Here is a 6,212-nt window from a genome sequence, read left to right as displayed (position 1 = left end):
GTCAATTATTCTTGTATCTCTATCAAGACAGGATTAAGGTCCCTCCAACATCACCTAGACCATCCCAAATGGTGGCTCAATGAAGTAGAGAGGATGTGTCATTGGTGCCAAGATGATCTCTCTTTGTGCCTTCTGAGGCCTCCCCCTGCCAAAGTTCTGGCTTTGTACTTTGTCAGGCTTTGGTGTTGACTGGCTTTCCTACTGAATTAGTGTCTGTCAAGAGGCAAATAGTTGTCCTCTAAAACTCAGTTGAGTTTGACCTCAGTGTTTCAGGAAGGCTTTTAATACATTAATATAAAATGCAAATTTACATATCAAAACATTTCCTTACTGACTTCTATTGCAATGTCAGGGATGTGTGCCCAAGGGAAAAAAAAATTGGCACCAAGATGAAATACAAATCATTTAAGAACCCTAGCATTCACTGCAAAGCCCATTTCTCCTTTGTTAATGTGCTGTCTCTGTGCATTTAATTCTCCCAGCTCCTGGAGAATAAGGCATCAGCCTAGTACAAAAGAGAAAGACCTGACAGTGAGGAAGCTGAGGTGGGTAGAAAGAGTGATGGATTTGGAGTTAGAGGTTCCAGGTTCAAATCCAGACCATGCTGCTTACTACTAGGGTTATCTTGAACATCTGTTCACTTTAACTTCTTTGAGCTTCAGATTCCCACCTGCAAAATGGACTAGATGATTTACTTCTAAGCTCCTTTCCAGCTATGTTCCCATGAGAAGTGGATTGTGGCCTCAGTTTTGCAGTTAACTAGCTTTGTAATTTGGAACTAATCACTCTGTCTCTTCTATACTTCAGTTTGCTCTGGATGCCTTATAAAGGTACTTCCACTTACTGATGATATATTTGTTAAGTGGACAGTTAGTCCACATGAAGTTGACATATATTTCAGAAAATCCAAAGTAGAGCCTTTTCGTCTTAAAAGAATAGTCTTCGTGGGCTTCCATGACCAAAAAATGTTAGGTTTTTTGAGGGGAACATGGTGAAAATGCTGGATCTAGAACGAAAGGATTGGGGTTCAAATATTAGGTCTGCCACTTATTTATTACCTGTATGACATTGAGAAAATCATTTGAACTCTCTTCCATATCTATAAAATGAAGGCATCAGACATAATGGCCTCTAAGAGCCCTTACAACTCTAAATCTTTGTTCCCAAATTTATTTTACTTTAAAATCAAGTCATTTTGGTCAGCCCCAAACTGCCATGTTGTGTCAGACACTCAATATTTTTTAAAAATTGATTGAAAAATCAATGAATTTTATGCTTTTGAATTGGTGCAATAATTATCTAACTTCTCTGTGAGTTGCTAAGTAGCAGCTTCATTGCCCAGGTGGTAATAATTGCCTTGTTCTTCTTATGTGACTCTTGGACAGTGAAGAATGTAGGACGATGGTTGGCTTGTGGTGGTGAAAGCAAACTAATAATGACAGAGTCCCCAAATGTTTGATGCTCTAAAAGTATTGGATAAAGGGAAAAGAGACTCATTAAAGGACATTATTAGATTTTTGGTTAGAATTAGTTGTCATCTCTCAACTGAAGTGATTGATAGTGGTCACTGCAGGCATGGTACTACAAGGTGCCAGCCTTGCTGGTTACATCAGGCACAAAATTCCAGGGTGACTACTACGTTACTTGGAAAGAAATCCTTTTTTTTAAAAAACTCTTGCCTTCTATCTTAGAATCAATACTGCGGATGGGTTCCAAGACAGAAGAGTGGGAATGGCTAGGCAATGAGATTTAGGCAAAAACATTAAAGATGACAAGAAATCTTGAAGATGAAGAGGAAAAATATAACCTTTGCACTGAGGATCTGAAGACATGGTGCTAATCCTTATCATTTTGGAATTAAGTATCTCAAGGAGATATAGTTTAGCTTTTTCCCCTGTAAGGGCCAGAATGTAAGGGGTAAAAATGAAAGGGTTGGACTAAATTTATCAGAGTGTGGTTGCCAGGAAATAATTAATGCCAAATTATTTTTTAGCAATTTATTTATAAAATATAGAAAGAGTAAAAGTAGAGAAATGAGAAAGAGGGCAGAATAAGAAATCTAGATTAACAAGTGTGAAGATTTCATTTGGCTCTCTCCTGATTGTAACAATATTAGTTCTTTCTTGATTGTGAAGATTGAATTGTAATCCCCTGTCTATATTTTGGTTTAATCCCCAGAAATGTAAGAACAGTACTTGAAGTTGAGTGGGAAAATCTGCCCATGTTAGATTTGATCACCAAGGGTATAAATCTCCCACTTAATCATGAGGTGGGAGGTCTGTGACCCTCGTATGGGATAGTGGGTAACAAATTAAAATCGACTAACTGCCTTCTGGGCAGTCCTAGAGCAAAGCATCAGCTGTGATTGGTAGATGTGGAATTAGGGGAAGTGACACAAGGGAAAAAGGTCTTTAAAAGAAAGAGAAAAGGGCCTAAACAAGATTGGTCTTCTGGGAGTTGTTGGTGGTTGTTCTTCTGGGAGTTTGAAAGAGACACACTTGGAGTGGAGCCTGCTGGAATTGAGGCTGATAAAAGAATCTGCTGATTGAACTGACAATGTGGTGAATGTAAAGGCTGACTTCCTTTCTTGCCCTTTCTGGAGGCGTGAGCCTCTGGGAAAGACCCATCCTCTTGAGACTCCTTTCCCCTGGCTGAATTGCTACCTAGCTCAGAGGAAGCCGGAGCTCCCATTCAGGCTTGTTCTCTCTCTCTCTCTCTCTCTCTCTCTCTCTCTCTCTCTCTCTCTCTCTCTCTCTCTCTCTCTCTCTCTCTCTCTCTCTCTCTCTCTCTCTCTCTCTCTTTCTTTCTCTCTCCCCTCCCCTCTCCCCTTTTCTCTCTTCCTTAATATCTTCCCTCTCTTTTAAATAAATTACCATTAATTCCATTTTTCTTTAGTAATTCATCTTTGGGATTTAGAAATTAAATCTCTGGAGACCAATTAAATATTCAGTCCAACCAAACTAGATTATTTGCTCAAGCACTGACTTTACTCTGGCAAGGCTTCAGGAGCCCCAGCCAGAGGGCCTAGAGGCCAATTAAACAAGAGTTTTAACCAGGAGGCCTCCTCTAAGACCAGGGGCCTCTCTGATGGCTAGTATCTCCAGAACAATCAAGGGAAATGATTCATCCTTTTTCACTCAACCATGTGGTAGACCTAATAGAAGAAGTCCTCAGCCAGAGCTCCTCCAAGGTCAAGTTGAAGGTGAAAGAGCTTGTCACAGGAAGTTCTTGGCATTTTTAAAGACTGTTCCTTTTCATCACTTCCTGTGCCTTCCTTCCATTTTATGTGGACCAATTACAGCAAAAGCTTTGCTTAGGAATGCCCAGGGGGAAGTCAGTTGGTTCTGATTCATCACCCACTTTTACATATGTAGTTCACAGACCTCCCCTACTTAAGAATAAGTGTGGTGTATACATTTATGGTGATTAAATCTAAAAAATGGGCAGGGGAGAGTTAATCCCATCTTTACATCCCCTAACTTAAAATGAAAACAAACAAAAAATCAACACAAGACTTTTTTATAAAAATATCTTTTTTAGAAAAACAATTTCCCCATATTCTTCATTATAACAAAAATTTGAAGAAATCTGTTTTGCTGGGAATAGGAAAAATTTTGAACTATTTCTTACCTTTTTTTCTTTAACTGTTACCTTTGATCTTAAAATCAACACTTTGTACTAGTTCTAAGGCAAAAGAGTGGTGAGGGCTAGGCAATGGGCGTTAAGCAATTTTCCCAGGATCACAAAACTAAGAAGTATCTGATGCTAGATTTGAATCCAGGACATCCTGTCTCTAGGTCTGGCTCTCAATTCATTGAGCCACCTTGATGTCCCTTTTTGGCTTATTTTTTTAAAATATACTTATGTTAGCTATGTGACCCAGGGCAAGCCACTTAACACCATTGCCTAGCCCTTACGGCTCTTTTTTCTTGGAACCAATATGCAGTATTGATTCTAAGATGGAAGGTAAGAGTTTGTTAAAAAAAAATTAATTTATATATATATATATATATATATGTATATAACATATACACACATATGCACACCAGTAATCCTATACATATGTTTGCATATGTGTATGTATGTATATATAAAGTACTTTTAATAGGGTATTTTTGTTCATATATTGCTACACTCTTTAGGATTCTTTTACAAATTTTCTCTCTCAAAACCATGTGTGCATTTCATATTTTCAGAAGGGAAATTACCTCCACTAGCAGGAGTTTTTACTGAATATTGGTTTGCATTTCAGAGTAGTTGCTATTTTAATACTATAAAAGTTTTTGTCTTAGATTGTAAAAAGGCATTATAGGCAATACCCCTGCCCCCCATTCCATCTCACTGGCAGTTCTAAAAGGTGCAGACAAATGAATAAATTATTGTTTGGGTTCTGCAATTGTGTCCTGGGGATAGAACTCTCTGCTTGGAGAAGTCATGGTGAGCCGCTTTTCTAGACTGAACTCAGCAGCTGACCTAATAATAAGATAGTAATAAGAATTATAGTTAACATTGTTATAGTGGTTTAAGGCTTGAAAAGTGAACTACAAATCTCCTTTGATCCTCACAACTACCCTGAAAGGTAGGTGCTAATATTATCCCCATTTTACAGATAAGGAGATGGAGGCAAACAGAGGTTAAGTGAGTTGCCCACATTCAAATTCTGGTTTTCCCAGCTGGAAATAGAGCGCCCTCTCCACTGTGCCAATACAGCTGTTATCAAGTACATAGTAGGTATAGAGAATAATCACCGAATAGCTCTCATTTATATGATGTTTTACATTTTACAAAGTGCTTTTTTCAATGTGAGGTAGGTCATGTTTGTGTTTTACTCCTTTTTACAGATGGGGAAAAATAAGATTCAAAGAGCCCCCGTCTACAGCTGGAAGGGACCTCAGAGGTTCTAGAGTTCAGCCCGGCATTACAGAGACGAGGAAAGCGGAGGCCAAGGGAAGTGAACACGGGTCATACAAAAGAGGATCAGAGGTGGAATTTGAACTCGGATTCTCTGACTCCAGAGCCAGTTCGCTTTCCGTTGGATCACGAGACTTGAAATTTCTGAATCCTGGGACTGAGTCCCTTGAAAGATATGTTAAAGAAAGGACATCAGAGACGCGCCTAGCCCAAGGGCTCATGTGACAGGTGAAGGAAGTGACCGCCTGAGAGAGGAAATGACGTGCCGGAGTCACGTGTCTAGCAAGGAGCAGAGCCTCTATTCAAACTCGGGGCTCACCTCTCCGGCCACTGATTTTGCGGTCCTCTCGAGCAAACTCTGAAGCGTTCTAGCTCCCTGCTGGAGGCTCGTCGAGTTCATGCCTTGCTTCTGCTGGTGACCCGCCCTGGGACCTCAGGCAAGTCCCTTAACACGTGCCAACCTCAATTTCTTCTTCTATAAAGTAGGGATAGCAAGGATAGCACCTACCTCCCAGGGCTGCTGTAAGGATCCAATCAGATTGTATCTATAAAATGTTTCTTAAACCAAACCTTAGAGTGCTATTTAAATGTTAGCTATATTAATAGCTATAATTGTAATAGAATATTTTGAAAATCCAACTTAGGTGTCCTTGTCCTTTAATTGTCTTAGATAGGGGAGCAGCTGAGTGGCTCAGTAGATTGAGAGCCAGGCCTGGAGCCAGGAGATCCTGGGTTCAAATTTGACAGCAGATACTTCCTAGCTGTGTGACCCTGGGCAAGTCACTTGACTCCCATTGTCTAGCCCTTACTGCTCTTCTGCCTTTGAACCAATACATGGTATTGATTCTAAGACAGAAGGTAAGGGTTTAAGAAAAAAGAATAAATTGTTCATGCTCACCTCAGTAGCACATATACTAAAATTGGATTGATGCAGAGAAGGTTAGCATGGCCCCTGCACAAAGATGACACACAAATTCATGAAGGATTCCATATTTAAAAGAAAAAAGAATAAATTGATCCAGGGGCAGCTAGGTAGCATAGTAGAGCACCAAGCCTATAGTTAGGAGGTCTTGGATTCAAATGTGGCCTCCGACACTTCTTAGCTGTGTGAACCTGGGCAAGTCACTTAACTCCCATTGCCTAGCTCTTGTAGCTCTTCTAATCTTAGACATGATACTAAGATAGAAAGAAAGTTGTTTTATTTTTTAAAAAAGATAAATTGTCCCTGCCTACCTTTATTTCCTTTCTGGATAGGATCACTAGACTGGTAGTAAGGAGGAAATCTAGAAGGACATATACTC

At 39.7% G+C, this 6,212-nt stretch overlaps 1 non-coding gene across 1 annotated transcript; it reads left to right on the top strand.

Moving 5' to 3' along the window:
• The first annotated feature begins 5,801 nt into the window (after positions 1-5,801).
• LOC130454103 (U6 spliceosomal RNA) lies at positions 5,802-5,908 on the top strand. Its single transcript, XR_008911787.1, has one exon. It is a non-coding gene; the product is annotated as a U6 spliceosomal RNA (small nuclear RNA).
• Positions 5,909-6,212: the final 304 nt, after the last annotated feature.

Source organism: Monodelphis domestica, chromosome 4, assembly GCF_027887165.1.
Source record: "Monodelphis domestica isolate mMonDom1 chromosome 4, mMonDom1.pri, whole genome shotgun sequence".
Classification (NCBI taxonomy): Eukaryota; Metazoa; Chordata; class Mammalia; order Didelphimorphia; family Didelphidae; genus Monodelphis; species Monodelphis domestica.
The sequence above is the reverse complement of the archived record's forward strand: the minus strand, read 5'-3'. Positions and strand labels throughout refer to the sequence as shown.